The 26,740-nt window shown below is 42.9% G+C and overlaps 1 long non-coding RNA gene across 1 annotated transcript; it reads right to left on the reverse strand.

Moving 5' to 3' along the window:
• Positions 1 to 2,509: 2,509 nt before the first annotated feature.
• LOC112974360 lies at positions 2,510 to 26,740 on the reverse strand. Its single transcript, XR_003256250.1, has 3 exons — positions 26,553 to 26,740; positions 2,980 to 3,073; positions 2,510 to 2,581 (listed from the first exon to the last, which is right to left on the reverse strand). It is a non-coding gene; the product is annotated as an uncharacterized LOC112974360 (long non-coding RNA).

Genomic DNA, 26,740 nt, shown 5'->3' on the forward strand with positions numbered 1-26,740 from the left:
CGTATCTTTCTCTTTCTTTTTAAATAGATGGCCCAGAGGCCATCTTTAAACCTTCTATCCCACTCTTCTTTTGAACTAACCCCATTTATACTCTTTCAGTTGCCTGTGCACATTATCAAGCAATAGTGACATCAAGTGGTCTAGATTAGCTGATCGCTAGCATTTTTGTTTCCCTGCTCATCCGCAGGGTGGATATCGATTGTCATCAATCCTTTCTGTAAACATATCTGAAATAAATCTATCAGACATTTATCCTGTTGGTGGCATTGCACATCAGCTAGATTTAAGTTATGTTTATATATGATTATAATATGATTTACAAGAGACCTTCCAACTTTTCACTGTATGGTAGTTTTAAAGTTCTCTATCAGAAATATGCCTGTATAATCCTGACTGCAAGAAGATTAAAATCCTTCTTCTCATATCTGATCTATAGCACAGGACAGACCAATGCAGCAGGAATGAGTATTATTTATTATTTGTATTCAATGTATGTCTRGTATGCACCAGCAGGGATCATGGCTCTGTTGTGCTAGAGACTGCAAACGCATGAGGAAAACTGTTCCTTGCACCAAAAGAGCTTGAAGTATCCCAGATGAAAAATGAAAAAGGCAGCAGCAGTCAGCAGATGGGAGAGCACAAGACCATAATGACACAAAAACAACATAGCAAAGGGTGTCCTGCCCCACCAGCTTCCTAAGTAATRAGAACACAGCACAAACCCCTCATTTAGGGCTACACAGCCCCTAAARCTGTGGAAAACAGTTGTGATGGCAAAACAAGCAGTCTTGGTTGATGGTATCTGGCAATGGAACAAACTGCCAGAGAGATCCGATGACCCCAAGGTCCAGCCATTGCCTGGAGCCACAGCAAAACCTTTTCCTTTACCCCCGTGATATCCACAACAGCAGTTCTACCTCTGCTCCTCAAAACCAACAACTGAAAATGTGTAGCCTTTCCCTCAAACTTCCCAATGGTACRTATGAACATTTCAAAGAGATGTACTAGCTGATGAGTACAAACTATTTTGAAGATATTTTCAGCACATTCACAGTGGTGCATTTTATTTTCTGTTTCTTGTGAGCAATTAGTCACCTGATACATATTTGAATGGTCAGTAATGCTGATTAGTTCAGTAAATTCTCCCTGAATCCTGAAAGTTTTCTGGACCAACGGATTAAATTCATAAGTCCATTCCCCAGGAGTACTCTGACCAGCTTCAAACATAAGGGCTTGGAAAAGGAGTTGCTTAGCAGACAGCACCTTCACCAGGCACCTTCTCTTCTAAATCACAGAATATATGAACTGTAGCAGCTTCAACACATTCATTGCCTTCTCTGCTCATGATTTCTCTGCTCATGATAAATCACACCTTCATTTTTCTGTGGAGATACATCCTTGTTCCTCTTCATCAGAACTGCAAAACAAGGGAGCTGGGTTTCCTGTTAGAAAGAACAATAAAGGGCTGGACTGACCTTGTACTTGTCCCATTTTTCTTTCCAGTTTCCTAACATTTAAATAACCAAATTCCCATTTCCTTCCCCGCAGCACTGAGGAGTCAGCTGGTTAGCACACCAGTGCCCTCTGGTAGAGCTCTCCTAAGGGTTCCCCAGGCCCCAAATTCAGCCGAACAAAACAGTAGTGTCTCATTGCACGCAGCAACATGCTGCATGTCCAGACTGACTCGTATGGCACATGCACAGCAGATCCTGTGTGATGGCTGAGGGAGTGCGGAAGAGGCCTTCTGAGCTGGAAGGCCCAGATTACAGGCCCCACTGCCCCATGCTGTAAGACAGCTCTGGTTATTGCTGAATGCAGGTGCAAGTGAGAGAACATGTTCTTCGTTATTAGCTATTCACCATGTGTGCTCCAACATTCATTAGTCTCCTGTTTAACTAGAGTTATTCAAGTAAGGAGCAGAGACAATACCATAAGACTTATGTGAACACTCACACACCATGAATAATGAATAGCGAATAGCCAAAGTGAACCCCTCACTGGACTGAAAATGCTTTGTCCAAGCTGTTTAACAAATATTTAGGAATAATATTCTCATATACAGAAATTGGATCTTGTTGAAGAATAACTGATTTATGCCCCCCTTCCCCCCCAAAAGAAGAAAGCAAAACTAAAAAGCACTCTGAATTTACTGAATTTACTCACAGTGAATAATCTCAGCAAGCTCTACTTGCCTACAACTATGGGAAACTTTCCCTAGATCCACAAGAGGGGGAAATATATATATATATGTTTATATATCTGCACATGATCCTTCTTTTCTCGCTGTTGTTACTGCTTTCTGTGGTTTTCTAGATGACAGTAATAATGAAATAATTTCCTCTGACAGCAGACTGTTAAGTGGAGGTACAGTGGAAAAGTAGGACACTGCTCCAGCCCCACAGGAGTTCACCCTGTCGGGCTTCAGAGGAAGGGATGTTCTTTCCAGTAGTGAGTTGCCTAAGCTGGGTGTGGGGACTATGCAAAATGAATGGCTATGCTGAGACACGGACCTGCTCTGTCATTCCGACCATGAGGTTTCCTCATGTTGAGTTGTCATGTTCTGTTGAATTCAGTAATCTGCCTAGAAATGAGAGGTGGCAGGATCAGAATTGTGAGACAAAGGAGATTACATGAGCTGAAATTATCTTTTACAAAGCAAAAAAAAMCCAAAAAACCTAAAGCTAGATGTATCTCCTTGATATTATACTAATAACAGGTAGGCTGGACAGATATCCATGGACTATGCATGTGTGGGTTGGATAGCAACTTGGAAACTTCTCTAAAAGACTTAGGAGACTGCTGAGAAGATGCTCATCTGTGAGGTTTTCAAAGCAATCAGAAGCCTCACAGAGTCCAAAATGACCATGTCTTCTCCATTGTGCTCTGTCACAAAGTGCTGTGAGCCTTGACTTAAATCACAAAGACTCAAGCTGAATGCAAGGAGCTGTAACCACGGCTTGATCCTAATGTAAAGCTTACCTCAGCTTACCAGAAGGGTCCAGGATAGCTTTGTAAGCAAAATGTTCATATCCTCTGCACTTTGGCATAGCACATATCATCATCCTTGGCAAATCTGTGATCCACCACAAAAAGAAATAGGTAGACTCAGAACGCTGGAATTCTTTTCCCCTTGCAATCAGAATCAACTTTTATTCTTAATATGAGTTCAAACACACTACTTGGTCCATTTTATTTCATATTACTCTATTTTGTTCTTTTGCACAGGAGCCATGAGTAGTGCTGCAGATAGAGTGGAAAATCCCAAAGCTGTGTTAAAAAAATTCCAGATGTAAAGCAAAATGGATTAATACACTTTTCTACAAAGTGGTAAAATGAAAACACATCTGATGGACTTCCACACAGTTTGCCTCAGGCAAAGAGCATTCCATTAAAGTAAAAATACATTTGGTTAGAGCAAATTAAATGTTCCCATGGAGGAATAGCTTAAGGTCAAAGGTGAAGCCACTTTACTTGAACACATGTTTTCAATCTGTTTGACCTCTGTGATCAGCAAAGCTCAGAAGTGCAAAGGGGAAGAAGCTTAAAAGAGATTGGGAAGAATAAAAAATAAAGAGTAATGCATAAGACAGCTGCATAATATAGGCATAAACTCCCTGYACTGAAAGAGGAAAAGTTTTGAAGAGTTTTTCTGTGTTCCTTCTTAGGGTAATAAAAGACCTGGAAGATCCTGACTGTATTACAGAGGAGTGTTTTTTTCTCATCAGCTGGGACAGAAAGAATAACACTTAAGCTGTTATGGCAGGGATTTGTGTATGATAGAGTGGCTGATGGTGAGCATGCCTGAAAAGACTTAATGGAAGTAAAGCAGAAAAAGAGCAAACGAAGGACCTTCTTTCTGCTGAACCAGTGCCTTGTTTCATGCACGTTCCCCCCTGAAYGTGCTTTGGCTGCTCGCTGACAGCTGGCTCTTTGGGCAGGTTGGTGCCCCCAGAAACCCACAGGCTGGAGCAGTCAGACAGAGAAGAGCAGCCCACCAAGGTGCCAGGTGACAGAGGGCTTCCCACGCAAGCCGCTTGATGGCTTAGGTCCACAACAGAGGATCAGTGCCTGCCCTGATTCATTTACAAGACTTGCCTAAGCTGAGCTCTTACCCCCGCAGTCTAGATAGACCAGGCAGGTAGGGGATAAAGGATGAGCAGGGGAAAGAAAAATAGGGTTGAGTGTTCTGCCACAGAGCTGCCTCCTCTCCTCTCCTCTCTAATAGATATCACAAGTCAGGGTCATCTTCAGCACAAAGTGAATGTTTTGGGCCCAAGTTTAAATGTGGCCAGATTAAAAACAAACAGATAAATAAATAAACCTTCAGCTTAAGACTGTTTTGGAACTTGCTCACTTGAGTATATGCAGCCCAGAAGGCTACAAACTACAAACTCTTTTATTGCCAGCCATGGGTTTATAATATCTGCTAAGACTGCACATTCACTGTCCTGGCAGCCAGTGCAGGACTGGCTTTCCCCTGCTGCTAGCACTCAAGAGAGGATCCTCTCAGCAGCGCCTGYTCCTTGCAGTCTACATTAATCAGGTCAACAAGAATGGATTTTGCTGTACACTCCCAATGAAAGGCTGTCACATGAGCACGCCAGAAGTCCACAGATCCTTTGGACAAGCCAGACTTACTGAAGAGCCACATTTGGTCAGACTGCTGTTTTAAAGCCAGTCAGTGTAGCTACTCAGTATTTCACAACTCATCTGTTTGCTATGGGTTAGCAAATTCATTGGCCTGTCTCCATCTATGACAGCTGTGTTATTGCCTATGTCACTGCAGGAAAAAGAGAAAGGTGCTTTAGGTCTTTCCCAGGTTATTACAGCAGATTGATCCACCTACAATGCTGCAGCTGCAGGTTGGATCCCTGGTGGCTCCCTACCCAGCCGCACGCTAGCGGGCACCACTGCCACCAGTGCATCTGCTGCTCACAGCCCTGGGCTCAGCTGTGGGCTGGTGGCCTGTCTCTGCTCCTTTCTGGGCTCAGAAGATTAAAGTGACATTTCCCCCGTGATTTTCAGCACGCGTTTGTCTTCTCCATTGCTTCAAAGTGGCAGATAACCATGAATGCATTTTTCAAAATGAGAATGTGCCTGAATCTCTCCTAACTCCTGATCAGAAATAGCAGCTCTGAGTTTGTCACTAATCCTTGCTCTTACTGGTCACAAAATCTCAAAGCCAGCACCTCAGGCAGTGTGAATGAGAAGAGCTGGATCAATTTTGATTGTACAGACTAAAATCACTCGAAAGCTGGTAGGCAGCTTTCAGAAAGCGTACAGCCATCTAACTGGTCCTCCAGACGCAAATCAACCCAGAACTTCCRACCATAGCTCACCCTGCTGTGAGTCAGTCCCATACTTCCCACCTTGCACCCCTGAGCTCTGCGGAAGAGCAGATCCTGAAATCAGGCTCAAATCATTTGTTAGGTCAATGCTATTTACACCTTACCAAATGGCAGCAACACACCTAAAGGGGTATGCTATACCTTTCTTGGAATAGCTCGGATCCGGGAGGTTGGATTTTTTATTAGCAGGAAAGCAGAAGAGACTGTGCCATGTGGGGAACAATAGCATTTACACTTGCCATTCGCAAAATGCATTACATGTCTCAGACATCTGTGGCTTCATATATTATAACACAGTGTCAACAGCACACCTGTGAGGAGATTTTAGAAAACAGGAGCAAAGAAACTGCCAGCGCATCAAGGGGATATGCAGGCAGAAATGCTAGAAGTGTATTTGGCCACTATCTGCTGCAGTTTGTGCGGCTTTTCCCCCTCTGCGCTCCCATCTGTGAACAGATTTGCACCAGCACAACTGGAGAAGAGTGAGCGAGCGAGCACGCTTTTATCACCCTTTGCACGGCTTGGCTGCTCTTTGCTGTCAGCTGTTGTGCTTTGGACCCGCTCCCCTTCCCCTTCCGCACTGCACAGCCGGTGGCTCCTTGGGGCGAGGGCAGCAGGCAGGGGAGGACTGGGGGGGCCAGGGCTTTGCACATGAGATTAAAGAGCAAAGATCCCCGTCATTTCCCTTTCATCTGTCTGTGTGCTGCATCACTGAGGTCCCCGCTTTCCCTGTGTTATATTCAGCGTGCGGCGTGACTCATCTGCAAGCGCAAATTACCTTGCTAAAGTATTCTTAGGAGAAATAATTAGCCACAAGCACCTCCTCTGCAGCCTCCTGCATATGCCTCAGGGGACTGGGGCGCTTGACATAAATCATTTAGTCCCGAGCCCTAGCACACACCTTTCCCAAAGGAGTCCGTAATTGGCAAAGTAGTTGCCAACTGGGTTTAAAGTGATTTGAAATTGTTTTCCATACAGCCTTGCTGATAGCAAAAGGTTTCCCCTTTTCCTCAAGCATGAGTTACAGTAACGTGATTGAATGTAACCAGTTATTCAGTTCAAGCTGTGATTCTGATACAGTATAGACAATATAAATTCCCCAGAGCCCTGTGAGGCCACCTCAATGGTCCATTTAAGTCCAATTCAATTAGGCTCACTATGGTTCTTAGGATTTCCTAGATATGTCTGCAGCAGCCTTGGGGTTTGAATGTGAGAACAGTATTCATCTAGGAGTTTTAAATTAGGTCTCAGGTGTCATCACTCTAAATGAATTATTACAGTGGTGTGTTCATGCCATTACAGGTAAGGTTATGTTAGTGTCTCCACTCAGCCATTTTAATGCACTAAGGGCTGAAACTTGGTATGTAAGGTCCTTGTCTTACAGTGACTTTTTTAACCCCATTTTTTAAATAATTAGGCTGCCTGGCACCAAGCTGGATTTAAAATACATGTAAACAAGTTGTTTACTTTCAACTCCTGATCAATCGTCAGCAATACAGTTTAGGAAATCCTGTTATGTCTGCAGCACTGCCAGTGTGCTCCTCTCCACAGCAAATAAGGAGGAAAAGGTCCCTGTCCTGCCTGGCTTGTAATGCCTTCACATGGCAAACAGGTGGGCAACAAGCAGTGAAGTGCTGGGAACTGCAAAGGAATGGGGGAAAGAGTCCTAGTTTCTGTCTTGCTCATGTCATGAGCAAGTTCAGTGTTTTGATTTTGACGCCCTTCTGATTTTGTTGTATTTCCCTAGCCATGGCTGGTGGGGAGGGAAGCACAAAGATGTTGTTTCATTTTGCATTTCCCTGCTTTTTCTCCTGTTCTGTCTGAATTTGATCTCTCCAGTATTAAACACGTCTCAAAGGGTTTTCAGGAATGAGGGTGTTGAGAGGAGGGAAGTACTACACAACCCCGAATGGCACTTCCATATTTTATCTACAGATCTATAAAACCATTTTGTTCCTCCAGCAAAGCAATACAGATGTCAGATATGCAGATGAAGCTTGCTTCAAAGTAAGAAGGAAGAAGAAAGAAGATGTATAATTTTTGGTGGGTAAACCTGGAAGCTTAATTGACACTTGGTTTGATTGAATCCTGAGACTAGTATATAAAGGACAAAGAAAACATGTTTTTACTGACCTAAATAGCAAAATTATTTTCCTTATTTTACTCTGGTCCCATCTAGTGGCTCCAACAGAAAGTGAGACCCCTCTTGACCCATCACTATATTAACAGAAAAAGTCACTGTCCTGCTGGGACTAAATAGACAAGGGGCAGGAACATTTCACAGGTGGGGAGCTGAGGAACAAAGCAATCAGATGGCCTTGACATAGTTACACAGGCTGTTGGGTCTCCTGAATCCAAGTCTCCTGAGAACCACGTACCACTTTCTAGAAGAGTATTCTACCTATCATAGACTTAATCTTTTCCTATTGCTTTTATCGCAGAAATTTCACTTCTCAATTTCTCTCCATTCAAATTTGCTATGTCCTGTCTCTATAGTCCTGGGAGAAACACACCAATATTTTGCTTGTGTTATGTAGGTGAATAGGCGGAAGAAAAGCCTCAAAACCTCTTTCCTTCAGTTTCTGTCATATTTTTGCTAGGGCAGACTCGTAGCCCTAAGATCCTTCTGAGATCAAATAAATGCCTCCAGGAAGATAAGGATCAAAGGATAAAAAAGCTTAAGAAGTCACTAGTCTAGGTATTTCCTTATATTAGAGTGGCCCRTCATGATTCACACAGTCTCCTGGGTTACAAAAATTCAGGGGAAAAGCATGCTTCTCCAGAGGCAGTGGCACAGAGGTGGGGGAGCACGCCCATAGGGTGCATCTACACAGACAAGAGGAGACACTGTGCACTCACTTTTTTCCTGCTCCAAGCTATTTAGAAAAGAGTCAGACCTTACCCGGAAGCCATCGAGCAATGTTAGCACATTTCCAATGTAATTTCCAATTTCCCAGCTTCAGAGCGAGGCTCGTGGGCAGCACCGTGCTAGCACAGCTGTGCAGCAGCACCGGCAGGGAGAATGTGCTCGGAGAGCCACCGACACGGCACTGACTTCTGCCAGCCGCAGCCAGTGCTCATGCTGCCTTAGCATCCATACACAGAGACATGGGGCTCACAAAAATCATGGCTCTTCCAGAGGCTTTCAGAGGGCACACTGAACTGGTCCTCACCATTCATGGGCAGTGAGGTTGTCTCTAGACCTGAGCTGGGATGTCCTGACTGCCACATTAACTTTTTCACCTGATTAACACTAATCTGAGGGTGCCTGCACTGTGCACGAATTGCCGCTTAACCAGACCTGTTAGGTCACCTCTTGTAGGCTGGATGTTTTCCAGTATCTTTTTTCAGTAATGGAATTTCCAAACCCGGCGGTGACAAACTGCCCAGGACTGTCAGCACGATTTCCTGCAGCAATTCATTTTCTTTTAGCCAGCTTCACTTTTTTAATCCTGGCTTTGTCTCCTTGATCTTCCACGGCATCTTCCTCACTCCTTTTAATACTGCTACTACTAAAATACAATCAGGTCACTTCAAGGTATAACAGCTACTCATGCAAATGTCTCTTATTAGCGGAAACTCAAGGGAATTAGATCCAACTGACTTAAAGTTAGTCACATATTTAAACATCTTGTTGGGTCAAGATTCCAGTGAAAGGGAATCTGTTGTCTTAAAAGAAAGAATAAATATCTCCTAAGGAACCATGTTACTTTAAGACAGTTTCCTAGAGGAGCTAGCATTTTACTTTGTTCTTCAGAGTGTTTTTTCTTCAGGTACTGGAAAATCCTATGCTTTTCTGAGGTCTTACTTAAATAATTCATTCTTATAGATGTACTTTATTATCATTTAACTATCACCTTTTACTAGAAATACTTTTGGAAGTTTTTTCACCAACTGGACAATGAGGTTTTAGTAGACACCCACTTCATGCCTTGAGGAGGGTATGAAAATTCACATGATAGGCCAAATTCTGACATCTCTACAGAGTTAATCTAAAGCCAAATTGGTAACTGGGAGCAAAAAATCTCCCTTAAAGTTAAAGCATGAAAGTCCTGTGTAGGATGCTCAGATCTAGAAACTGATTCTCATCCATGAGGAGCTCTTGTTCAGCACAAGTAATGGGAATGAGGAAAAGCGAAGAAAAGAGATCTCTGCCATCTTTCTGCTTTGCCTGCCCTAAAACTTTCTGGGGCCTAACTCATTCCTAGACAAAAATGGAGTGTCCACAAGTTTGTTTAAGCTTGCACAGGTTGCAGTCATCCTCTCAGGACAGCCCCACTAGTCCAGATTCGCTGGTGCTTGTTGACTATCTCCTAAGCTGGGAGAAGTCAAGAGTCTTTTCAAGACCTAATTGCCCTCTGCATTCACAGCCAGGTCCCTTGTCAGGGCAAGGTCCGACAGGCTGCTTCTTGCATGCTTTGCTTTCCTCAGGAAGGTTTTTATGCACGCTGGCTGGGGGGTTGTAGTGCACTCTCCCGGGCCCCGCTTTCTGGTAACCTACAGCTCAGTTCCCCCATGCACTTGCTAGTCTACTGAGATGCAGCCAGTATGTCCCAGCTAGACTCCCTCTAGTCTCTTATACCTTTGCATACGGCAGGAAAGGATTAAGTGAGCTCCAACTGGAAATGCCAGAGACATCCTAAAGCTGCTCCTTTAGGATCTTGCACATTGGCTTGCCTGGACTGGCTGAAAGGGGCTTAGTTTGGGCCAGAGATTTGTGTTCCCTTATTTCTTCGTTCTCTGTGTCTATTGTATTTTTGCAGGCTGTGTGCCAAGTAACTGAGAAGCCTCTGAACCAGTCTCAGCCCAAAGGTGTCTACACAGAGGCACTCTGACTTCCTGTCTTTCCTGTAACTCAACTATTTTGGTCACGGTTTCCTTCCAGCATCGAAACAGAAAAGAAGCTACCACTAACACTGCTACAGCACTAGCAGGGCACATCATCAAAGCATGTCTAGTGCTTGCAAACTATGACACCCATAGCATCCATATGGACCCTTTTCGTGTAACTTGACTGCTCAGATCTACTTAATGCAGCTGCATCCTACAGAGGGTGTGAAAATATGTGCTCTCCTGTATCTTAGCCATCGCATTGCCTCCACAGGTTACTGCTCGCCAGCCTGTTTTCCGCGGAGCAACAGTGACATCCAGTGGCTGGTGAGACCGAGCTGAGTTGTGTAACTCGTGCCCGAGGCATTACTCAGGARCATATATCTGCTTTACCGTCGTTACATAAAACTGATATGCCCAGTACTAACAGGCTGGTGAGACAGCAGCATTACTGGAAATGCAGGCCTTTTTAACAGCAAAACCGTGCATTCCTAAAGTCACTCGAAAACAAACATTAGAAGTTCAGCCCAGGGAGCTAGGAAGGAGCTTGGACTCATAAATTGCACAAATAATACAGACTACAAATATTTCAGTGAACAGAGAGAGGGTATTTCTGGAAGGCAAAGTTCACCTTCATGCCACCCCCCCCAAAACCCAGAACTGATAGGAAGCAACCCCATAGTAGGGTTGCTATTAATAATAAATATAATAAATATATAAATATATATATATATATAAATAAAAGCTCATAACCCCCAAAATCATTGGCATGATTTTTACAATTAAATAAGTGCAGGGTTATTTTTTCTTCTCCGCCTCATATTAAATCTTAAGACTGCAGCTGCAAATCTTCCCTCCACAACTAAGGGTCTTTAAAAAAAAGCAAATGCTGTGATTCTCCTGATATCTACCCATCACACAAACCTTGGCTCCAGAGTGGTGAGTACCATCAAACAAGCAAAATCAGAGAGTCAGTGATGCTGAGACCTCTCCTACCTTTTTTCCAACAATCCAGCTTCAGTGTAAAATATGACAAGAGCTACCCTTACAAACAGACCTGAGGCAGTCTACACTGGAAACCTCTATCTGTTGAACCACGTTGGTTTAAGCAGTGACATTTTTATTCTTGTTTTTTATCCTGGTGAATCCCTAGAGCAGGATTAGCTGTACTAGCAAAAGCCCATGCTAAGGGGTGATGGGAGCCAAGTTAACAGGCAGCAGCCTCTCCTCGCTAGCAGYGCCTGGGGCAGCAATAGTTCAGTCTGAGTGTCCTTTTCTGGTCACCCTCCTCCCTCCAAACTGTGGAGACACCTAGCACTGCATTTGCCTCTGAGCTGTGCCTGTGCTGGAGGGCTCTGCAGCTGTGCAAGCTAAGCTCCCTGCTACAAAGCCTTTAATCAYCATTGCCTTTAATGTTCCCATACTAGAGCAACCTCTCAGTATTTCCAAGGATATGAATTTACTTGCAATAAGCAATTGCGGTAAACAGTACTGATAATAAATGCTTCAAGGCAATTTACCAGAACTCCTAGATGAATCCTTCTCATCRAGTGGAAAAATGTTATTGTAACAGAGGCAATAGGGCCCCAGTCACCATGTGTCTGAGTCACTGCTTGTACACTATGGATCACAAGGACTGGAGTAACTACACAAGAAGCCACTTCCCATTGTCACCATCCTTGGCTGCACCACAAATATCATAGCACTAACGTTTTTAAAAAATGCATAGATGCAGGGAGAGGAATCTATGACCAGTGAATGCTGAGACTTCATGGTTCCTGAAAGGAAAGAAAAGCATATAATAAGGTAATTAGTAACTTTATTTCTAGCTTTCGTAGTAGCCCTGGGGCATTCAGGACTATCAATGAATTGGAAAAAAAAACAGTAGCTGATTAAGAAGTAAACATTCGCTGTTACAGGTCATTCAGTGCAACTTCAAGCCATGGAAAGGGAAACCTGCACTTGTGAGATCTCCATCCCTGGGGCTGACTGAAGACATTGGCTGAATGTTAATGTGGTCACCTCCTCCTGCCTCATGGTAGATCTGAGGGAGGACAGACCCCTTGGGGGCTCTTGCTAGAGCAGCAAGTGGTAATTGCATCCCAGATCCGTATACTTTCTGCTTTTCCCACTTGCATGCCCTTCACAGTGCAGCCTGGACATTCCCCTTTGCCCTTCCCTTGTTACAGCCCTGCCTACACCTCCTAAGAATTGTGGGTTTTTTAGAAATCCTAGAGGCAGATTCCCCACTAGCAGTGAACATTTGGGGAAAGCTGTGGGACAACTGAGAAGAGCTGGAACTGTGCGGAATAAGGAAACCATCAGCAGGTGACCAATGGCACAGGAGATCCCACGGATGCAATCAGTTCTAGAGACACTTCTGTGGATGCCCACCTAGGAAACGAATACCTCCCCCTTCCTGGGAGACAACCCACTGATCTCATGAAGAGAGAACTAAGATGACTTTTTACCACTGCAGCTTTCACAGTTACCATTGCTGACTTCCCTGCAGACAGACAGACAGACACGGTCTCCTTCCTAACCAAGGAGCTGCCCCTGCTGCACATGTTGGTGACTTCTCTGTGCATGGAAGCAGAGGAGGAGGAAGGTCTCTGCTATGCCATCCCCCATTCAGCAGCAGCAAAAGGTGGACTGACCTGGCCTGTAAGAATAATCTTCTCACCCAAGTCACCTGTTTAACAGCGTTGCTGTTTTCTTCCCTCACCAAGCTTAAGAGGTAAAAGYCCATGGAAAAAAAATCAGCTGCCGCTCAGTGCACAGCAACTCCAGTGAGGGGCCTCGGTCAGTGACAGCCATGGTAATGTGCCAGGGCTCCTGGAGACAGGGTACGGCTGTCAGCACACTAGGTGGGCGCCAAAATTACACCAGTGCCTCATTAACCCAGAGGGACAGCTCTGAACAGCAGAGGAGCCAGGGATGGCTGGGGAGGGGGAATCCAGTCTGCTCTTCCTGTCGAAGAACACGTAGTAATTGACAGCTCCATGCTGTCAGACAGGCATGGAGGGGAAATCTTCAGACTTGTCATCCCGACATGAGAAGAGAACTGCATGGCTTTCTAACAACCTCACTTCAACATCGCCTCCCTTTTCATGTGCGCACCAGTTATCAGCGGCAGCAGCATCTCTTGTCAATCGCTGACAAAGGATCCCCCACCTGGCACCATGCAGATGCTGCATCACCAACAACAGGCCACCGGGAGAGAAGTGTTGAGTGTTGGAAGATTTAAAGGAAACAAGCTCTTCTTTGTAAAAGAAAAAAAAGTGGGTGGCAAGAACAAAAAGGCTAGGAATAGAAAAAAAGACGGGGAGGAAAACCTGCCGTGAGGAAATATAATAAGGGAAATAAAGAAACAGGAAAGAAGAGAGTGGCCCTGTGTGGAGAATGGTAATGCATGCTGGTTTTTGATCCCTGCTCCTGATCTGGTCCTGCACTGAGGCCACTTATTATCTCTAGGGATCAAAAGTGGGAATGTGATGGGATTCTACTAAAACACCAATAAACTCCATTGTTTGTTGCTCTTTACAGACACAATCCTACTAACTCCTGGTATGTTTTGCCCAACAATTTGTCACAGACTCATGATGTTCCACTGGGGTTTGAGTAGGGAACTTGAAATATCGTGCTCATATATGTGATAACTTGTGATTTTTAAATATGTCCATATTCAACCTGGTCTGACCACACAGTTGAGTTACAGCAGTTCTGACCTCTCTCTAATTCTCTGCAGCCAGCAAARATCTGCTGAATTCCAACCTGTTTTGTCTTTCTCTTTTTAACTACCTCAGGATCTTTAGTTATGGACATTGCTTTCTAAATGGAGGTCTGAATTTCCACAGATGGCTCCTACAACTCCTTTAACTTTCAGGTAGCTGTCATATCCCTTCCTCCATAGGAATGACCTGGTGGGTCAGGGCAAAGACTTAGCTAATGTGACATCTTCTTTCCTCTGAGGTCAAAAACGGATGGCCAGAGAAGAACATAGTAACACGGCAAGCACATAGTGACATTTTACCTGGATACCTCTTCATCCTTTCTGCTCACCAATTTAGCTTTCAAAGGTGCTGAGGGCCTTTTCTCCCCTTTAAATGCCAATAAGTATTATTGTCAGGTACCCACTGCATCTATGACCACAGGCACAGCTCTATAATGTGTTTCATTTTTCACCTTTTTGTTTTGCAGAGGCGAAGCCCCTCTTGTCCACCTGGCAAACTGAGTCATCTGACATTACATTTGCACTTTCCCAGAGGCCAGCAGGCTTCAGCTACTAAACCATCATCATCTAGACTTCCCCTATGGGCATAATATGCTAATTTATACCCACAATCAAGCATCTGTGATACCATTTGTGCTGCAGATACTGTGGAGGGAATTGATGGTTATTCAGATCTTGTGTTAACTGAGGAAAAACTGATTTATTCCCCCACTGAGTGGAGCAGTTACTAAAACCAGAGTGGATGAACTCTCCTTTTGCAATGTGTCTTGGCTGCATGCTAATAGTTTGGAGTCTAGATGACTCATTCATTGGAGAAACTTTGCTCTCTGAATTATTCACTTATTCAGCCTACTAAGCCAGATAATAAGAGATGGCAGAACCCTTCCTCATCTCTCAGAGGGTATATTAATATCTTTAAAACATTCATACTCTGCCCAAATATATATATTTCAAGACTTATTTTTGTCTGAGTTCTTCTTCTTTCATCAGTTTGATATTCTTTTGTTCTAATTTTGCTTGTAACGTGAAGGTTTGGCTGGAAATAGAGCCATGCTTCCATATGAAGGAAGAAGACTGTTTTCCTTTTACAGAGACATCTGAGGAAGCTCAGTATTTATTCTCTATGACAGGGAAAATCCTAAAACCACCTCCCTCTTCTCTGCCCTATAGATGTTGTCTTTATCCAAAGACTGTCATTTCCAAATTCTTTTTAAAACTAAACATTTCCATCCACCTATATGGCTGAGTCCTCCACCACCTTCTATCTTGGCTACAGCAGCTTTTCTCTGAGGTGAAACCCAAGATACATGTAACTACTTTTGTCTGTTCAAAACAGACTCAAGACAGCCTTTTGTAGCTGCCTGCATTTCCCTCTTGCTGATCCTGCATTTTGAGTTTGCCTCCTAACTTCCAGTCTTCTGCTGTGCCAGGTTCAAGCTTCCCGAAGTGCAGACCCCTCTGCTTTGCTTCTCCCCAAGGGCCTTGCTCCCCTCTCTGCTGTGGCTCCCCTTTTAGCCACAAGAAGCAAAATGCAGCCACTGCTCCCTCCTCACTCCTTTTTCACACCTTCTCCTGCACTGATCCTCCCCCGCAGAGCACACACACCAACAGCTCCTGGTGTCCTCAAGCTGTCCCCAACTCCTCCAATAAAAATGAAGCACCAAAACCCCATGGTCAGGGACATTCAAGCCCCAAAGGAGAGAGAGGTACCAGAAGACTCCATACTAGCAGGGATTTTAGCACTGCTATTGCTCTTACATACATATTACATATTGTTCTTGCATACGTATCTTGTGTTAATGAGGAACAAGAATCTAATGACAAAGATAGACGAGAYGGGTCAGAGCCATCATCCTAGACTCTTTCAAATCATTCAAGACCCACTTCCTCCAGGATGTCTGCAGGTTAAGAAGGAGTTACAGGCAGCTGAGAGTTTTTCCTTCATGTACTAATTTCCTGAAATTATCACATTTATATCAAAGTTGTCAACACTTTTTCCATCAGGCACCGGTTCATTCTGTGATTATAAAGCACATAGCACAAGCAGTTCTTTGTCCTGCTAGTCTTTCAGGCTCCAGTAACACAAATCATAATAATATCTGATTGTGTGCCCCTTACTCCTCCCTTGGAGCAGCAGGTCTTGAAACGTCAGTCTGGGACGGAGTCGCCCTGTGCCATTTTAGCTTGTCTAGTGCAATGGACTCTCATCCCAAGCTCCTCTACACAACTAATAAAACATCATAATATATAGCAAAGCTTGACTCATACTGCTTTTTTCTCCATTTACTCTTACCATAGGAACTGCTGGCAAGATCACATTTAATAATAATGTTAATGAGGTTAGGCATCATTTTGAATGTATATGAGGACAGTTTCCAATCACAATAAGGTGAAACAGATTTTTTTTTACTGCTGAGCCCTATTTGCTCTGAGTCATTATTTACCTCTGGCTCTTCATAACCCTGCTGTGCTAATACTGTTTCAACAGAGATTTTTTAACATTTAATAAAGGCACTACATTAGCTTTTAACCAACTGATTGTTATATTCTGCATTGCTGAACTTAATTTTTCCCCTCCATTTTTTTTTCAGTCTAAGCATTACATTCATTTCAACCAAACCAGTCTCTGAATAGGCCAAATTTCAATTTAGGCAAACTTTCTTATGATTTCTCCACTTCCAGATAATAAAGCAGCACATGATTATATTTTCTGAAGTGCTGAATGATACACTGAGAAATAAATAGCACAGATAGTAATGGATGAGTGAAAAAAATGACATGATGAGTGCTGTTTTAAGAAGAATTAACATTTTAAAGGAGAACAAGGAACACACAAGGACTATGCCTGGCCCATGGGTATGAGCAAGGGAGACTCAAAGAAAGTCCTTCTTGCACAGCTAGTGCAAGCCATGGCAATACCTTGTGAGTCTGATTGTTCCTCGTATGGATACAGAAGCAGAGAAAATCCAGTATATATATATATATATATATTATATATATATAAACACTGGTAGAGCCCAAAAGATACTATATCCCTCTGAGGTATCTGTGGGTGCTATGGGTCTATGCTAGCATACAATCTAGCTCAAAGCAACTGTCATCTCTTTACAGCAGGTGGATAAAGGAGAGACAGTGTTCAATTTTCTGGCATATAGTTTAACACATCTTCCATTCTGGGACTTTAATTATATCCAGGTGGTGTCCAGGTGCAGTTGTCTGGACTATCTCCATTGGGCACATTTGCTTATAGAATAGGGTGGTTGGTGGTTTCTTTCTGTTTTAGAAAAATGTGCTCTCCTGGCCATTCATTATGGGCTTTCTTCCCAAATCTTCCCTATGTCCCTAAACTGAATAGCAGCTAATCAAAGTCATAAATAAAAGAAGCCAGCTCTGACAACTGAAAACACTTCTAAAATGGTTATATAATTTGCTTGGCCTCACTGATCTTTTCAAAATGTACAGCAAGCAGATTTTTAAAACATGTAGTATTATTCTTGTGCTGAAAAAAGCTTTTTTTTTTTTCCTGGTGCTCTGGAGAAAGCTGAATTTCCCATGATATTTAAAAAAGAACCTGAACTTTATAAGGTAGTTTTACTAGAAGTAACCCATAAGAAGACAGAATTATGGCACCAATAGGCTATATGCACTGGAGGCAAAAAAAACTAAAAAAAAAAACCTGGGGGGACAAGAGAAAATAATCTGCACTAAACTCCACCACCAGATTTAACTATGCCTAACAATCTCACTACGGTCATTAAAGAGGTGAGTGCTGTCAGAATCAAAGAACCACAAAGTAGTTGACATCGGATGGCACCTCTAGAGATCATCTGGTCCAAACCCCCTGCTCAAGCAGGATCACCTAGAGCAGGTTGCCCAGTCAGGTTTTGAATATCTCTGAGGATGGAGACTTCACAACCTCTCTGGGCAACCTGTTCCAGTGTCCAACCACTGTCAGAGTAAAAAATTTTTTTCTTATGTTCAGACAGAATTTCCCATGTTTCAGTTTGTGCCTCTCACTCTGTCACAGGACACCACTGAGGAGAGTCTGGCCCCATCCTCTTCTCTTCCCATCATATATTTATAAACATTGATAAGATCTCCTCTCAGCCTTCTCTTCTCCAGGCTGAACAGGCCCAGCTCTCTCAGCCTTTCCTCATAAGAGAGATGCTCCAGTCCCTTCATCATCTCTGTGGCCCTTCGCTGGACTTGCTCCAGTAAATCCACACCTTTCTTGTACTGGGGAGCCCAGCACTGGACAAAGCACTCCAGATGTGTCCTCATCAGTGCCGAGTAGAGGGGAAGAATCACTTCCCTCGACCTGCTGGCAACAATCTTCCTAACGCGGCCCAGGACGTTGTTGGCCTTCTTTGCCACTAGGGTGCATTGCTGGTCCATGTTCACCTTGTCCACCAGGACTTCCAGGTCCTTCTCCGCAAAGCTGCTCTCCAGTAGGTCAGCACCCATCCTGTACTGGTGCATGGGGTTATTCCTTCCCCGGTACAGGACYYTGCACTTCCCTCTGTTGAACTTCATGAGGTTCCTCTCTGCCCATTTCTCCAGCCTGTGCAGGTCTCTCTGAATGGCAGCACAGCTCTCTGGTGCATCAGCCACTCCTCCCAGCTTTGTATCATCTGCAAACTTGCTGAGGGTGCATTAAATCCCATTATCCAAGTCATTAATGAAGATCTTAATATTGGCCCCAGTATCAATCCCTGGAGGAAACATCATTATGGGAAACCATAACGTCCTAAATATAGGTTAGCAATAAAATGCTTCTAATGGTAGTATTGTCTGACAATACCGTTAGCTGGGATAGCCAACAAGTGTCTTCATCCTCAGTGACCTTCATTCAACAAACATGAGATGATCAGAGTTGAGATTTGGGTTTGGTTCATATTAAAGGCACTGTACAAGACAGCTGATCACAGAAAATAATTTTGCAGCAAGTAATTACAAACTGATTCATCTTAAATTAAATGGAAAACACAGCAAAATTGTTTTGCAACTAAAATTATTGATTTCACAGAAAAGTGTGGGCAAATCAGCTGAACTGAATCTTGAATGCAGAGAAAATGTGCAACTTCCCTAAGACAAAGGTGACCAGTGTGCTCAGATCAGCAGGAAAAGAAAATGTCCTGCCTTACGTTAGGAAAGCTCTGTCACATGATTCTTCAAGTCTGTTAGCAAGTCTCTTTGATAAAGTAATCAAGTTGTGGACAGTTCCATAGGATTGGGGAAACGCAAATGTATGACATGCAATTAAGAAGGTGAAAAAATGGACCCACATTAGCAGGTCCATTAGAGGCACTTCTATAGCTTGCAAGGCTTTAAAATAGAATTCTATGGGGAATCTAATTAATGATGCGGAGGTAAAAGCAATATGGGATAAAATGCAACATTGGTTTACTAAAGGTAGACCTTGCAAGACTAACTCAATTTCTTTCCTTGAAAAGGTAACTATGAATGTATCAGGGGAGGTATTGCCAGTAAAAATAGGGAAGCATTCATGTCTTTGTACGAGGCCCAGGAGACACCATATGGAAAACTGCATACAATCGTGGTCACCCATGTTTGAGGGAGACACGTTACAGCTGGAAGAGGCACAGAGAGGTCAGCAGAAAGATTAGGAAAATGGATACGAGAAGACTAGCTGTTCAGCCTAACAAAGGGGAGGCTGGCTGGGGACATGGCTGCTCTGCAAGCACTCTAGAGGAGGAAGACCTATGTAAAATAAAAGACAACACTGGCACAACAAAGGCAGGCATGATCCTAGTCTGACTGATKAAGCCATGCAGCCGTATATAATAATCATGCAATGCATAACTACACCCCACACCAGCCAAATGCTAACAGAGAGTCTAAAGATGCTTCTGCTGTACACTTGCACTGAACCTACGCATACAGTGTGGTCTGGAGGAAATTTAGGCTGGAAAGAAAGCTAACTGCAAAAGCAAAGGGGCTCATGCAGAGGTTTCCAAGAAGAGTTGTGGGACAGAAAGCTAATTACATCTCAGGATGAGCTTATGCTGTTTAAGAAGGCATGGCCCAACAAAGTAGCCTGTGAGAGCAGGGGCCTCTCAGACATTCAGGAGCTGTCTTTATTTCCTCATTTCCCACTTGCTGCTTTTTAAAGACCATTGCTATAGTTTTACATAAAACACATGCTCTAAACTAACTTTCAAATCAAATTATTCAAATTAATTCATGTTAAGAAATACAGCCTAAAACTATTACTATTAATTTTGTGAAATTGCAGTGAAAAGCAGGGTTACTTGAAAACCTATATAACTGAGTCATTTCAATAATTCACATAATTTATATTCAAAGATTCCTGGATTTTAACATCAATGAATATTATCTTGAAAATAATTTATCATGTGAGTAAGGTAATAAAATTAGGAATAGAAATAAAGCCCAGCAGCAATACACAGGTATGGGTATAATTACAGGATGGCTATTACTAACCATTACTGCAGACTTCCCCCATATGCGTAGAACAAGTTACACAAAACCTGATTCTGTTTCTGATTAAATCAGTTGGACTAGAATCAAGTATCCCTCCACTCTTTGATTTCACTTCCYCATCTGCAAAGTGAGGGTAACTCTTCCTATAACCATATTTTCTTGCTTTTTGATTAAGTTAACTAACATTTAGAAAATTCTCTGGATTCCTAGGACAAAGAGTGCAAAATATGGTAATTCTGGAAATATTTTTGGCTTTTTCTTACCATTCTGGAAGACAAAGGAAATCTCATTCCCAAAGAACTTTCCATCTAATGCTTTGACTCTCCAACAGTGGTATTTGCAAAGTAGTCAGAAGTGGCTAAGTAGCACTGTATCAGGGCATAGCATTTTCAATCAAAATTTTCTTAAGGCTATCCAGGTTGTGAAAGAAATTGTAATGGCTCACAGTGATCAGTAGGTCCACAAAGTTTGGGAGACACTGTTGTAGTAAATGGAGGTCAAAATGGCTGGAAAAAAYAGAGGAAATGTTGTTTTCATATTATGACCACTACACTTTTAATACATGCCACCTTGAATGTCCAATTTAATGGTCATTGGCTGTACTATTATCATGTAACTGGTCAGCAAAATAGGAACTGTTAGCGATGGCAGGAAGGCCGTAGAGTAGAAAGGAGGATTGCTGGCCGTTCATGGAGTGTGAAAGCCCATTTCCCACTTTGAAGGGGCAGGTGCTATGAGGATATAAGTACCACATTGCTGGGGAACCCATGCATAGAGATCCTATTTCACAACCTCAGGACCTCATCTTTCACAACCTCAAGACCTCATCACCATTTACAATTTTTCTAAATTAAGCCTTCTTTATAATTCTCTTAAATAGGACAACAATCATGGATTGTAGCGCTGTAGTCTCAGTGCTTTCACTTATTATGCACTACCTCAGAGAATCAGAAGAACTAAAACAGAAGGAGAAATGACAAAAAAAATTGTTTATACATTTAAAGTGTTCTCTGCTTCACCTACAGCTGCAATTAAAGGACAAATTTTTCAATCCAGCTTCCCAGTGTTCCATGTCCATCAGCTCATTAGCATTTGATCTATCTTCCATTACTTACATTCCCTTTTGGATGACTTCCCCTTTTAATTCCATCTCATGCAAGTTGCTTTTCAATAGTTTGACCATGTCCATGCACTTAAGCTCAGACTGAAGTTGTCAGGTCCTCATCCTTCAAGCACTGCTCACTTCTACTGTGTGCTTTGATAGCCCCACCTTTAGTGGTAACACAGTCTCAGCCCTGGTAGCTGCAGGGTTGGTTACAGCTGTGAGACATGCAGAGAAATAGCCCAGAGGACTAGTCAGCTGCTCCCCTGTTATATAGCAAGTTCAACCTAATCTAGCTTCAGTATTAACCCTATTTTGAGCAGGAGTTTGAACCAGATGACCTTCACAGGTCCCTTCTAACCAAAATTATTTGAAGGAGTATTAATGGCCCCTTCATCCTCTTCTTCCARCTACAGTCTCACTGAAGCTGGAAATGATAGGGAACACCAGGGCTCCATTCAGTGCCAGGTTCAATCCACCTACAAGGATGACACTGCAAGACCAAGTCATAAAAAAACTACTGACAGCATCCCTAAACTCATGAACATTTGGGGAAAAAATAATAATTAAACTTTGGGTTTCAATAATTTTATTTCCATAGATCACTTTGAGATGGACATAAGGTAGACCTCTGAGTACACTTTGAAAAATGTCGGATTAGAGGCAAACTCTGCTGCATGAGAAAGCCTTAAAATCTTTAAGTTGTCTTAGCAATGGTCTGCAAAGCTGCAGCCAAGCTACAATAAGAGTTTTAAGACAATTTATTATTTTCTACTCATCTAAATCCTTAAATCACCTTAAACTCTTTTGCTCGCACAAAACCTTAAAAGAATGGAAACTCACTGTGTCACTATATCAAACATTAATCTGATCAATATTTGTTAAAATTTAAGACTGTGAATAAAAGTATAAACTGCATATTATTAATCATTTGCCAAGTTTTAAAAATGTCATGACAGAAGATGCCTCTCAGCTGACTTCACATAGGCCATGAACAACCATGTGAAGGTTCAAACTTCAGAGATACTTTACTCCCTATATTACAGGCATCCCATAAGTTTAGGGACCCCACTTTGTCATTTATGAAGTTGTGGACCACTGTAAAAGGGGTTATTAAAATTGATGCCATAGCATTTATGTTTCTATGACTAAGGTATGCATTTCACAATATTTGAAGCTTTCTGTATGAATAAGTGCATTCAAATTTTGTAAAACTTTGTTTCCCTTCACTGGAGTTTTAGTCACAAGTTGCACAAAATACACCAGTATTGTGAAACATATATAGTCTGGCAGCTAGCCTCCTTCTGCTTTCTTTTTAAAATCTTCCCTCCTTTTCCAGAGAAACCTTACTTTCCCTGTTCTATGTAACTACAACCCTCCTGTACTTCCCTCTTACTATATCTTCTGCTCGAAATAAAGGAGAGTTTTGCTTGGTCTTTCTGTTCCTTTAACACAACCACAGAGACAGACAGGGAGTTTTGCTCTTTCCCTAACACAAAAGGAAGGAGATGTCCAGAGCAGTTAAGAATGAGAGAAGAAAAAGGTAGCTTTAATTGACTAAGAGCTCCTGTTACTAGAGGATCTTGAACACTATCAGGGGATTTCCTGGCTCAACATAAAAAAGGCATTGCAGTGCCTTCATGCACTGTAACAGAGCAGGGGCAACAGAGCAGCCTACGGTACCTTGTCTGCTTGGACAGAGGGTTTGCAGGGTGGCTGTTGTCTCTTTGCTTCCCCCTCCAAGCAAACACCTCAGCTGCACTCACTCTTGACCAGCAAATCAGCAGATTATCAGCTGGAAACATCCTGAGACAGCATTTGTACCATTAATTCATGGAATCAAAGAGGAGTCATTACCTTTTGGCCCTAATATGTGCCAGGAATTAAAAGCAAGTTTGCAGGCAAAAAAACAAAGTTACTTTCTGTGAAGTGTTAAGTTTAGTGCGAGACRGAAAGAATCAGAGGATGTTGCCCAACTTTGAACTCACAAGCCTGAGGAGAGTCATAGATTAGGCAAACCTGCCCTCAATTTGCAGTGTTACATATGAAGATAATTTTGAATTTGAGTCTTTGCAGGCCTGGGACATCCAGGTGCCCAAGGCACAGGATACCCAGAACTTGAAAGTTGCCTCCTGGGCTTGGTGTCATGTTGCCTACCTCAGGTCCCTGCCCCTTCTCCTTGGAGCAAGCCACAGCTTTCCAATTCACCTCATAGCTGTGGAGAAGTTTTCACCTATTAGAAAAGCTAAATTGGACACTATGTGCCCTGCCTGTCAGCAAAGCATGGATAACGACAACAGCCAGGGGGGCAGTTTGCAATGCAGCGCTTCTCTTTGCAGCCCACTGCCTGACCGCAGGCTCACCACCAGCTCCTCAGGTGGCTGGGCCGGGGTGGCGGCTTTCCTTTCAATTAATAAATCTAAACCGGGAAGAGCCATGGAGGGGGGAAGAATTATTCAGGGTGGTCAAAGGAGACAAAACAAAGGCTAATGGCCTGAAGCAAGAAAGAAAGACAATCCAAGATGAAAAGATCCTAACAGCAAGCTCAGCCAAAAAGTGCCCAAGGGAGCTCTTACACTGGTGATTTTTGCTTTGGGAGGGTTGGGGGGGAGAAAGGAGAGGAGGCGATGGCCTCTGTGAACACTGTGTGACTTCAGGGGCAAGAAATAAACAGACTTGGAGGAATACTAATCACTACAGACTGTAAGCTGCTCCATGGTGGGTGAGGTAGTCCCCACTCRCAGACCTGACTAAAAAGCTGTGATACTGTAAGCGGTGTGAAATTCCAACACACGCTCTTTCCCCTCTGGATATTTCTCTACACAGTTGACCTGTCGAAAACTAGAGAAACCACTTTTTTGACCTCAGCAATCTAGTAAACTACACCCATGTTACTAACATCCTTTTTTAAAACATGTAGTTAAAAACTACCAAATTGTGAAAAGAAAGAAGATTCTCTTTTAAATGAAACCTGTTGGAGCTTCTCCAGCCCAGAACTGAATTTAGCGTGGCATTGAATCACACCTGTTGCTCTGCTGGTCTATTTTCCACAAGAAATACATCCAAAGAAGTTTGCTAGATCTCTCTGTGGCATTTGATTCAGCCAATCTTCAAACAACCCCATCTAGTGTCTAAGAAGTTATGCAGGAAGAGAAATTCAGATATGGCTCGAGGTCTTTACCCAGTCCAGAGGTTTTCTCATCTATTTGTTATTTTAGTAGGCAACTAACCACTCTCGCTTGCATCCCCAGTGGCCAGTAATCATTTGGTTCAGCCTTTTCCTTTCTACCTTTCAAGATCTGTGTGGTCCAATCAGAAGTCAGGCAATCCAACACATTGCCTGCAGATACGCCAGCAGGTTGTATATGCTGCTGTCTATACATCTTTTGCCCATTGGAGCAATGGTAAGTAAAATGTGTTTCATTGCTCAATACTTCAAGTCAAGTAGTCAAAAAAAAAGTAAAAACTATTTGACTGAAATTGAGAGTAGCTAAACTGCTCTAGAGGTGACCACACTTCTGCTTTTGCAGCCAATGGAACTGGCTTTACCACCCAAGGGCAACATGGACAAAATATGTAATCCATGCACTGAAACTGGACTAAACTGAGATGTTGCTTGAACAACAAGAAAAGTTATGAGAAGAATTTGTCTCATTTGTAATACCTTTCACCATTCAGGGCACCTTTTCTCAAATGGATGTACAGTTTTTGTGTCATTCCCACCCACCCACTCCCCTCAGTGTCACTGGGAGCCCCAAGTCTCATCAGTAAAACCACTGACTTCAGCCTGTGAGCCTGATCAAATAAGACACAAGTTCTTCCTAATGAGCTGGTCAGCAAGAAACTTCTGTCTGTGCCAGGGACAAAGACACTCGATCCTATTCACAGCCATAGCTCCATCTGGAAATTCATTTCCCTCTCCAGGTTGGTTATGTTTTTATTCTCTGTTTTAAAAAACAAAGCAGCTTCTCAGCTCAGTATCGCCTGTTTTTGCAGATCTACTGTGGTGATTTGCACTCCACACTGGCTCCCAAATGGAGCTGACATCTCTCTTTTAATGCTCAGAAGCTGGAACAGGTTTAATCGTAACCTCCTGCTTTTCCTCCCTGCACAGTTGTGCCTTCCCACAGTACCAAAAGACAACAAATCTAGCAGCTTCACAAGGAAAAATTGCGCAGAGATAGGACCTAGGCTCTGGACACTGCCAGAAAGGAGACGTGTTCTCAGAAGGAAATTAAAACATCTTTTTGCCTCAGTTTTGGCTTAAACTTTCATTTTCTCATTCTCTTATATGCACAGATTCAAGTTGGCAAAGAAGACATAAACCTGCATGCTAGATGGGAGAATTAAAAAAAAGATAATATTGCCATTCTTCATTATGAAAAAATAGCAAGCATTTATGCACAGCTCCTCAAAAAACCCTATCTCCAATTCCCCCGACAAGATAGAGAGGAGGGGCACGCCACTAGGTATATGGCTGTACGAAGAGGTGAGTCAGAGGCTAGTGCTGTTAGCTCTGCATTAGGATGCACGTAGCCCACTGGCCTGGTGCAATGTCAACAAAAGGGCAACTGCCCAGGCAGACCATGGTAAGGGAAGTCGGATGTATAATAATGAAAAGATTCACAAGTACATTGTAAGATTAACCAATTTGAACAATCCATTGATAGATAACAGAAAAGAAACACTGTATCTGTCAATATAAAACCAGAAAAGCCTGGCAATGGGTTAATCCAAAATAGCAATAGCAGAACAGGTTGAAAAATAATTGAAAATATTACTGAAATATAATACAAATAATGTAAACAGTTCAACTTCAGAGGCTATGCCCATTCCTTAACTTCCATGGCATTATTCCAGAAATTAATCTGGCTCATGTCCTGTAACATAGGCATTTGTATTGACATATTGTCTGTGTATGTCTTTGAGATCTGACTCTACCTGCAGTTGTCAAAAGCAGCAATAGCAGTTGAATGTAAATGTCTCAGCAGGGAACTCCACTAATTTTAACAGTTACAGACAGTCTCCCCAGACAAAGAGCTTGAGCCGGAGTTAAAGTTGCTAAGACCCTTACCATGGCAGGGAAAGCAAGAGAACCGAGATCTGTCTGGCTGTGCAAGCGCTCCAGCCCAAAAGCCCAGCTGAGCAGATCCCTTTGAAGATGTCTAGTCATGCATGTCAGGCAATTTCATCCTCTGGTCTATGATGACACAACTTTGCCCAGCTAAAGATCTTCTCTGCAGAAAACGGCTGAGAAACATA

Source organism: Apteryx rowi, unplaced genomic scaffold (genome assembly GCF_003343035.1).
Source record: "Apteryx rowi isolate R43461 unplaced genomic scaffold, aptRow1 scaffold_1178, whole genome shotgun sequence".
In the NCBI taxonomy this organism is placed as follows: Eukaryota; Metazoa; Chordata; class Aves; order Apterygiformes; family Apterygidae; genus Apteryx; species Apteryx rowi.